The following is a 10442-nucleotide window of genomic DNA, read 5'->3' as shown; positions in this document are numbered from 1 at the left end:
ATTGTTTTAGTAACAAAGCCAAATTCCTGATTGTTTAAAACATAGTCAAGGACTTCAAAATATAATACTGAAAATCTTAGTCAGCCTTTGCAGATGGAGTCTTGCTATAAAAAAAAGTCAGTTTCAACTTGCTCTCATCACCATCACCGCAACATCTAGTCTGTGAGGAAATTAGAGGCAGCTGGTCATTGTTCCAGAAGGAGCCAGAAGTGGTGAAAGATGCATGTCCCAAGGAAGTGGGGCTAGAGAGGACCTGCCAGAGGGTTTGGATAATGAGCTCCTAGTCTGGAGTCAATCTCTTACAGAGGAAATGATCCATGTTTTTTTGTTTTGGTCTTTATTTATAAATACAGAGCCAGATTGCTTTGTCTCAATAAAGGAAACTGCTTTTATAGAGTAAGATGGTACCGCATAGTCATGGTGTTTTCACAGGAAACCATATTTTTAGATTGCTTACATATATGGTTATCATACACTGAACAAAGGTAATAACTGAAACAAGTATATTTTTCTATATGGAATCATGTTCAAAGCTGGGAGAAACACACCACATCCTAAAGGTCATCTTGTAGTTTTCCATTAAGATGTGTGTCCTTGGGGAGTGGAAAGCAGGCAGGCACAGACTACAGGGAGGCACAGGCTCACAGTTTCAATAGAAGGGAAGGAAATAAAAAATTATTTTCTTAAGTCGATGCTTTTCTGAGTATACCTTTTTTGTTGAGTTTTGACTTTCGAACTCTTTTGATGTTTTATGTACACAAGCACCCATGATAAAAAATGATGAAAAAACTGAAATGGAACATAAATACCAATGAACATATCAGTTGTCAAAAAAATGCCAAGTGAATAACAACCACTCTAGACAAAAATTAGAAGAATTAATGCACATTTCTAAAAAAGGTAAGTATTTATGTATTTTTGGCTGCAATTTATTTATCTAGGGTGTTTGTTGCTGCTCACAGACTTTCTATAGTTTTATTGTGCAGGCTTCTCACTACAGTGGATTCTCTTGTTGCAGAGAATGGGCTCTGGAGCACACAGGCTTCAGTAGTTGCAGCACTCAAGCTCAGTAGTTGTGGTGCATGGGCTGACCTGCCCTGCAGCATGTGGAATCTTCTCGGACCAAAGATCGAACCCATGACCCTGCCTTGACAGGCGGATTTTCACTGGACCACCAGGGAAATCCCTAATGCACACTTTTGAATGCAGTATGTTGATAATACATGCTTAGACTAAAGGCAAACAGAATCTTATAAAGGTAATGAATTCTAGGCCATTGGTTTGTTTTATCCAGTGGTATGACATTTCAAAAGTCTATGAGTTCTAGAGCTGAGCAAATTAGCATGTTGAATATAATGGGAGCCAAATTTCTCACTGGCAAGAGAAGGCAGTTACGATATGGGAAAGGGGGAATGTGCTAAATTTTGTGTTGTTGGACTCGAATTACAGGTATCAATATGAACACATAATTTTATAGTTATTTAGCTAACTGGGTATAGATATAATGCATACGTATATTTGTATGTGCACTCATGCTGTGAGGGTCAAGAAGCAGTAATACCCCAGTAGCAGCGTGCATACCTATGTTGGCTTCTAAATACCATTTCCACTAAAGGAACCAGAGCTGCTTGAAAAACTGATTGATTCTAGGGGTATAGCAGAGAAAATTCAAGATAAGCCTGGAATATCATACTGTGACAAAAAGCGAAGGGGTTTCCCTGGTGGCTCAGCTGGTAAAGGATCTGCCTGCAATGCAGGCAACCCTGATTCAGTTCCTGGGTCAGGAAGATCTGCTGGAGAAGGGATATGCACCCCAGTATTCTTGGGCTTCCCTGGTGGCTCAGTGGGCTCCAGGCCATAGAGTCGCAGAGTCGGACATGACTGAGTGACTCTCTCACTCAAAAAAAGTGAAAAAGTACTCAAAGAATGATGTGAACATGTCAAAAGACCCAGAAGTCAGCTTGAAGAGGCTTCAAATAGCAAAATCTGGGACAGCTGAACTTAAATACTGAGTGTTTCCTATATGCTAGTTGCTTATTGTATCAGTATTTAAGGTCTAGGATTACTTTGAATATACTGGCGGTTGGTTTATTTTTAAATTTCTCTTAGCATACAAATAACTCCTTATATTTTATCATGCCTCTAAATCAGAAAGTATGTTCTTTGTAAACAAAATACTCTCAATATTTTAAAATATATTAGTCATATTGTCACAAAATGTATATATGTCAACGTTCACAAGATAAATTTCTGACACTTGTCATCTATGATTCAACCTAATATAAGATTTATAAAATGAAGTAAAAACAGAAGCATCCTATTTTAACCAAAGTGGAAACATGAACAAATAAGTATCTAAAATGTTATAAAATTACACGTTGTTTCAAATAAGGGACTATGTTCCTGGTTGTTTAACATTTAGTAACATTAGTTTATTTAAGGAATCCAAGAAAGGCTAATGGAATTTGAGTAGGAAAAAATTGTGTCAGAATAAAAGCGATAGCAAGCTGAGAATATCTCTGACTTTTCCAAGTTCCAGAGCTCCTTCATGAATTTGGTGTTCTTATAGAGATATAAATGGCTGCATCATTTATTTTAAAAATCCTAGCTTTCACAGAGGACCTGAGTTTCAGAAAACAGTAGAAAAAGTGCAGTAGAACAAGTTATACATTTCAGGATTCAGAACCCAAGGCAAGGAAACTATGAAACCATCTGAGCAGAAAATCAAGCTGCCAAAGCCAAGTTCGATGAAGTTGAAAAATGGTGAAATACTGGGCGCTTTTTTTTCCTTAACTCTCCTTCCCTGTATTTTTCAGTTTTTCTAAAGTCTAAAAATAGAAGTTATGAAAAGTATCATTATTAAGGAACTATCAACATTCACCAAAGAATGTGCTACCAGCCCACCTACCATCATTTACCAATAGTGGTGGCAACAGGGCAGACTCAAACTTCCTCTCACCCACAGGGCATTATCTGGTGGTTAAACTGGGCTCCACCCAGAAGACAGGATCCCCAGCTCCTGCACTTTGCATTACTGTTTGTCACCTGAGCTCCAATTATATGACGTATGCTACAGATCTTAGTATTCAAAAGATTCCTTATAACCAGCATATAACAAGGGAAATTTCTTCCAACTTCTGCCAATAATCTGCCTTTTATGGCCCTGAAGGAGGCCAAGGATGAGGGTCCAATGGGATACACAGGTTCCCTAGTACAGTAATAATTTGGTACTTCTTAAAATTAGTGCTGAAAATTGTGTTTGACTCTTTGCAACCCTGTAGACTGCAGCCCACCAGGCTCCTCTGTCTATGGGATTCTCCAGGCAAGAATACTGGAGTGGGTAGCCGTTTCCTTCTCTAGGGGGTCTTCCTGACCCAGGGATCAAACCCAGGTCTCCCACATCACTGGCAGCTTCTTTACCATCTGAGCCACCAGGGAATCCCCAAAATTATTGCTACTGAAATACTTGTTTAATATTTATTCAGAAAAGGAATAGCCAAGTATTAAGACTTAGGGGAAGCTCTTCTATTGTATTCTCAGTTCTTCAGTTTGGGCGAGAGAGTTGTATACAGTTACTATTCACAAAATAAAAAGATGGAAATCAACCGGACCCACTTTCACTAAAAAGCGGCTTAGAGACCACTGCTCAAGTGTGCCCCTGGGGGTTTCAAGCTATGACAAGTGACTTTAACCACATTCTGTTCATAAGAAGAATTTTCGTAAATACGATTTTCTCCATATCACTATTTTCCGTAGTGAGCAACAGTGCTCACTTCAATGGCAGCCCCTACAGTGGCAGCATGAACAACTCCCCTGCTGGTCCACCCCTTAACCCAGCTCTGCTGCGAAGAGCAGGTGACCGTGCAGCTGCCTTGCAGTTCTCCCAGTCACCTTTGTCTCCTCAACCCTGTCCCCTTATTCTCCTTCCCTTAAAAATAACAGAATAATTTCTCAAATATGTCTACACTGAGTCCAAGGGATAGACTATCACAGCTCAGTCTTGATCCCCAAATTATGGGTATCTTGTCATGAAATAGGGACCTACGGTTTGTAGTCTTAGATCTTATTAGTTTCATTTAACATCATACTCCAAGCACTTGATCTTTAAAAACCAGTTTTTAATAGTTATGGTCAACATTTGAGGGCTTACTACACACTATTCTAGGATCTACATGGATTATTTCATTTATTCTCCCCCACAAATGTATTTAGAAAATCTACCCTGATTTTTCCATTTTGAAAATTTCCCATTTTGCACTAGTTTATCTGTTAATGCTTCCAAATACTTATAGTTTGTTTTTCCCATTTTTTCCAGTTTCTCATTCTTTTTAATTTACTTTTGATATCCCATATTTTTTCTTTTATTTTCTTCTTTTGGTGTCCTGTATTTAGTAGAAGTGACTTTTCCCTCTCAGTTTCTAGTTTATTATTATAAAAGGTTGTTTACATTTATCTCTAACAGGTTTAAAAAATCTCAATGGTTTTATCTATTGTTCTTTTCTTCTACTTTTATTGAGAGATAATTGACATGCAGCACTGTATAAGTTTAAGGTGTACAGAATAATGATTTAACTCATATGAGTCAGGAACCAATTACCACAATAAGTTTACTGAACATCATCTCAAAATTAAAGAAGTATAAAATCATTTTTTTCTTGCAGTGAGAAATCTCAGGATTCACTCTCTTAATAGCTTTCAATATGACACAGAGCAGTGTTACTTATATTGTATGTTATATCCCTAGTACTTATTTATCTTGCAATTGAAAGTTTGTACATTTTGACTACCTTCCTCCTATTCTCCTTCTCCCCAACCCCACTTCAGTTCAGTTCAGTCGCTCCAACTCTTTGCGACCTCATGAACCGCAGCATGCCAGGCTTCCCTGTCCATCACCAACTACCAGAGTTTACCCAAACTTATGTCCATTAAGTCAGTGATGCCATCCAACCGTCTCATCCTCTGTCGTCCCCTTCTCCTCCTGGCTTCAATCTTTCCCAACATCGGGGTCTTTTCAGATGAGTCAGCTCTTCGCATGAGGTGGCCAAACTATTGGAGTTTCAGCTTCAACATCAGTCCTTCCAATGAACACCCAGAACTGATCTCCTTTAGGATGAACTGGTTGGATCTCCTTGCAGTCCAAGGGACTCTCAAGAGTCTTCTCCAACACCACAGTTCAAAAACATCAATTCTTCTGGGCTCAGCTTTCTTTATAGTCCAACTCTCACATCCATACATGACCACTGGAAAAACCATAGCTTTGACAAGACGGACCTTTGTTGACGACCACAAATCTGATCTCTTTCTATAAGTTTGTTTCTTTGTATTTGTTTCAAAACTATGTTAGTTCCTGGTACAATGCATGAGAAAGTGAAGTGAAGTCGCTCAGTCATGTCTGGCTCTTTGCGATCCCATGGACTGTAGTCTACCAGACTTCTCTGTCCATGGGATTTTCCAGGCAAGAGTACTGGAGTGGGTTGCCATTTCCTTCTCCAGGGTATCTTCCTGGCCCAGGGATCAAACCCAGGTATCCTGCATTTCAGGCAGATGCTTTACCTTCTGAGCCACCAGGGAAGCATAGTGATTCAATATTTCTTTATATTTCAAAATGATCATCATGATAAGTCTAGTTGCAATTGTTACCGTATGAAGATACTGTTAATTCATAATTATTGACTATATTCCCCACATTGTATAATTAATATCTGTGACTTCATTTATTTTGTAACTGAAAGTTTGTACTTCTCAATCTCCCTCACCTACTTCTTTCTTCCCTCAACCCCTCCCCTCTGGCAACCATCTGTTTAGTCCCTGTATCTATGGCTATTTTTGTTTAGTTATGTTTATTCATTTGTTTTTTTTTAGATTCCACATATAAGTGAAATCATACAGTTTGTATTTGTATTCCTCTTTCTGTGTCGGACTTACTTCACTTAGCATATTACCCTCTGCAGCACCAGGAAAGCCTGGCGTGTTGCAGTCCGTGGGGTCACAAAGAGTTGGACATGACTGGGAAACTGAACAACAACATTACCCTCTAGGTCCTTCCACGTTGTTGAAAATGGCAAGATTTTACAGTAAGTCCCCTACATATGAACCTTCAAGTTGAAAACTTTGAAAGATGTGAATGTGCATTCCGTCAGGGTCAGATGTGAGTGAAATTGCAGCTGGCCCTTTGTCTCCTGTTTTTGGTGATCCTTCTGCTCTACCATCTCCCACCCTCCTCCAGTCAGCAACACTTCTTGCCTGTTCACTCAATGCCAGCCCCTGGATGACAGCTGTTGTACTGTACTCCTGTACTTTTCAAGGTACTGTACTGTAAGCTTAGAAATGTTTTCTATACTTTTCTTGTCTGTTTTTCTGTATTATTTGTGTGAAAAGCATTATAAAGCTATTACAGTACAATACCATATAGCAGATTGTGTTAGTTGGGTACCTAGGCTACTTTGTTGGACTTAACAAATCGGACTCACTAATGCGCTCTCAGAATAGAACTAATTCATATGTAAGGGCTTGCTGTATTCTTTTTTATGACCGAGTAATCTTTATAATATCTTCTTTACCCACTCATCTATCAGTGGGCACTTAGGCGCCTTCCCTAGTCTGGCTATCGTAAATAATACTGCAATGAACATAAAAATGCCTATGTTTTCGAATTAGTGTTTTCATCATTTTTTGCTAGTTCAAATAATGCTTCAAGGCACGTCTCCAACTTGTTATTGAGAGTTACTCCTCAATAGGTTAGATATCATAGAAAACCTCTTAGGTGGTTCCTCTGGAAGAGAGACAGAGAGTAACAGCTCACACTGGCTGCACTGGAGTTGGAAACATGAATGCCTGTGCCACGCCTTGCTGCAATTGTAGCCCCCCGCCTGGGGCCGTATGCAGGCAGATGGATACAGATGTGTCAGTTTCTCCCAATGATTCTGATTCTTCCCATTCTTCCCAGTACCTACCCACCCTACTTTTACGAACCACTGTAACCATCAAAACTGAGGGAATAACTTTAGTCTTCAGCGTTGCACTCAGCCCGGATACCACAAGCCCTGTTGAGAGGAGACCTCGGTCTCTGGCCTGTTGCCTTGACCTCATGCTCTCCTGCTCTCCTCCCAGCTGCCCAGGGCTTCACTGAGGGTCTCTGAGGTAAGTCTCAGCCTGTCCTGGGGTGACTAGAATGAAAACAGAAATAGCTATCCAGGAAGAGAGAAGAGAATTAAGCTATCCATAAAAAGCCTTTCTAAAGCAGCTAAATATTTGTAAAGGAAAAAGGAAACTGGGGGGTGACCAGGGTATATTCCTATTCCTTGCCTCCACATTCTCCAGAACAGTGGTTCTCAACCTGGTTTTCTATGTCCTTTCTCCTCCATCCCCAGGAACATTTGGCAAAGTCTGGAGACATTTTTGGTGTCACAGCTGGGAGGGACATGGTGCTACTGGCGTATACCATAGCATCCAGGGGTGCCGCTCCGTATCCTACAGTGCACAAGACAGTGCCTCACAACAAAGAATGCTTCAAACCACGATGTCAGTAGTGCCAAAGTTGAAGCCCTACCACCCTTTCCTACAACCCTCTTTTTTCTCTTGTTCCCCTGTCCAATGCTCTACTTCTCTCAGATTCAGATGGAAAGATGACTGCATCTAACCAGAATGCTTCATGGGCCTCAAGAAATCTCCCTATGTTCTCAATCTGTAGTTGGTGAGTCTTTAGCAATAAGTTTTCTTGAGTTAAGTGACTCCTTATCTCATTTATGAGATCTGGGAACTTATGGAGAGATAAGAATAGCCTAAACACCTGGATTGGGACATGATCTGTGTTCTTCAGAGTTTGAGAATTACTGTCCTTAAATGGCCTTGGACTGTGATTGCAAAGCTTTTTTTCTCTCAGAAACTGTTTTTCTCTAGTTTAACATCTTCTTAGGATATTTCTCAGTGTTGCCTTTCCTCTGGACTATGATTCAGAGTCTCCAGTAACCACTGCCCATCCCCACAATATGCCATTATGATTCATATTTCTATTGAACTTGTAAATTCAACAGAGAACTGGAACTTGTGTTAATTGTTATTTGGTAAATTAATTTGATGAAAAATATATATACTTTGAAGAAAGAAGTCCTCTATGGGTTTGTTTTGCTTAAATGATTAATATGATCATATGATTAATGATTAATATGCTTTATCACTATTCATTACACATCATTACATTTCTTGTGAATTGTAGGGTAAAACTAGCCCATAGAAAGGACTTTAAAATTAACAGTGGAAAAAAAAGGAGCAGAGATTCTGACTTTAAAATTCTATCTTCAACACTCCTGCACTAGTTTAAATACACCTCATCTGCCGGGAGCCAGCATGGGAGATCCCACCCATGACAAGGTCATGTGGAGAGGCCTGATGGGCAAGGCGAGTCATGTCTCGAGGAGTCCTCTGTCTGGGCATCTACCCCGCAACCAAAATCTGTCTGTTTACTGTCTGCTATACTATACTCTTCTGACATTACCACCTTTTCTCTGGAAAGAGTTAACTTAGGGCTTCAGTTAACAGTCTCCTGCATATAAAAACAATGTCTCGGCTTAACCCCTTTGATGGCTTTCTAACTTATCTGCCCGGACTTTACAATTTGTGGATTGTTTACAGCCCCCAACCGTGAGAGGCATGAAGCTCAAAACATTTTAAAGATATAGAGCCTTTTAGAGTTAAGAATTAGTTTGGTGAAGAGTTTGTTGAGTTAATGTTTGCTGCCAGGCCTCCATATCCTTTATCTTTTAGGCACCTGGGAGGATATTAATCAATGTAAAGGGGATGCAGAAATAGGAATATAGTAGTTTTGATGTTAGCAACACTAGACTTTTGAGTTAATTACTTTTCTCTTTGTTATAAATCACTATACTCCTTTTTCATTGTTATAAATTGTTGTATCCTTGCTATGTAAGAATGTAACTTTATTTAGTGCTTTCTGAGAGTGGCACCAGACTTTGGGAAGAACAACACTATTACCCTTATCAGAAAAGGGCTGTAAAATGTTAATTGGCTTTCTGGCCAGAAGATGATATAAATCACCTAAGACAGGTATGCAGAGAGAAAGCCTGGTCTCGATAAGAGTCAGGGCTGTTGACACTGCATAATTTTGTATTATCCATTGGTCTCTATGTACAATCAAAAGTATAAAAGGCCTTCTGAACAATAAAGGATGGACCAGTTTCTCAGACTAGCCTCTGGAACTAGTTTGTTGGAAATCTGTTTTCCCCCATGTGTGTGTCTCTCTCTCTGTCTCCCTCTCCCTCCCTCTCCTTTTCTGGCTGAATTCCCATCTGGAACGCAGAGGTTCCCCAAGTCTACTTACTTACCCTGGCTTTTAAGATCCACGCAAAAGGGAGCCTAAGGCGGGGCACCCTTCGATATTCAAGTGAGCGCCAGTGGCCCAGCATAGACGGTGCAGGTTCCTTGTCTGGAACTTTATTGGCTTTCCACGTAAACCAAGTTATTCAGCCTCTTTTCTCCACTAAATTTTCCTACTATACTATTTCTTCTTTATTTCCTTTATACTTCTAAAGTTTTTCCTCGCCTACTCCATCTCCCCTTCGAATTCCCTGGATCCACCAGGGCTGGACCCTGGCAGTCATCTATGCAGTGAAGAATTGGAAAGGAAAAAGAGAAGTTAACTGATGAGGAAAGCAGCTGATGTGTGTTTCCATTCAAAGACCTGGACACAGTGCTAAGTGCTTATATCTATCATATTTTGGAGATGATACTAAGCATCTGTTTCATCCTCATAATCCAGTAAAGTGGAATGGGGAAACTAAGGCCCAGAAACTTCAAGACAGCTCCTCAGAGACATATATCTAAGGAATGGTAGAAGGAGGTTTTAAGCCCAGATCAAGGGCCTCACTTGACAGAAATAGGTACTATTATTACTGAGCACATTTTGGGAAAAAGATACCCTAGTAAGACCTTCATACACATTATTTTGTTTTAAATCTCACAACTATTTTTTGTGTATTTTATAGAGAGTAAACTGAGGGGCAGAAGCTTACCTCACTCATCCTGGGTTCAGTTTAGTTCGGTTCAGTCACTCAGTCATGTCCGACTCTTTGCGACCCCATGAATTGCAGCACGCCAGGCCTCCCTGTCCATCACCAACTACCAGAGTTTACCCAAACTCATGTTCATTGAGTCAGCGATGCCATCCAGCCATCTCATCCTCTGTCGTCCCCTTCTCCTCCGGCCCCCGATCCCTCCCAGCATCAGGATCTTTTCCTCAACTCTTCACGTGAGGTGGCCAAAGTATTGGAGTTTCAGTTTCAGCATCCGTCCTTCCAATGAACATCCAGGACTGATCTCCTTTAAGATGGACTGGTTGGATCTTCTTGCAGTCCAAGGGACTCTCAAGAGTCTTCTCCAAAACCACAGTTCAAAAGCATCAATTCTTCGGCACTCAGCTTTCTTCA

Source organism: Capricornis sumatraensis, chromosome 4 (genome assembly GCF_032405125.1).
Source record: "Capricornis sumatraensis isolate serow.1 chromosome 4, serow.2, whole genome shotgun sequence".
NCBI classification, from domain to species: Eukaryota; Metazoa; Chordata; class Mammalia; order Artiodactyla; family Bovidae; genus Capricornis; species Capricornis sumatraensis.
The sequence above is the reverse complement of the archived record's forward strand: the minus strand, read 5'-3'. Positions refer to the sequence as shown.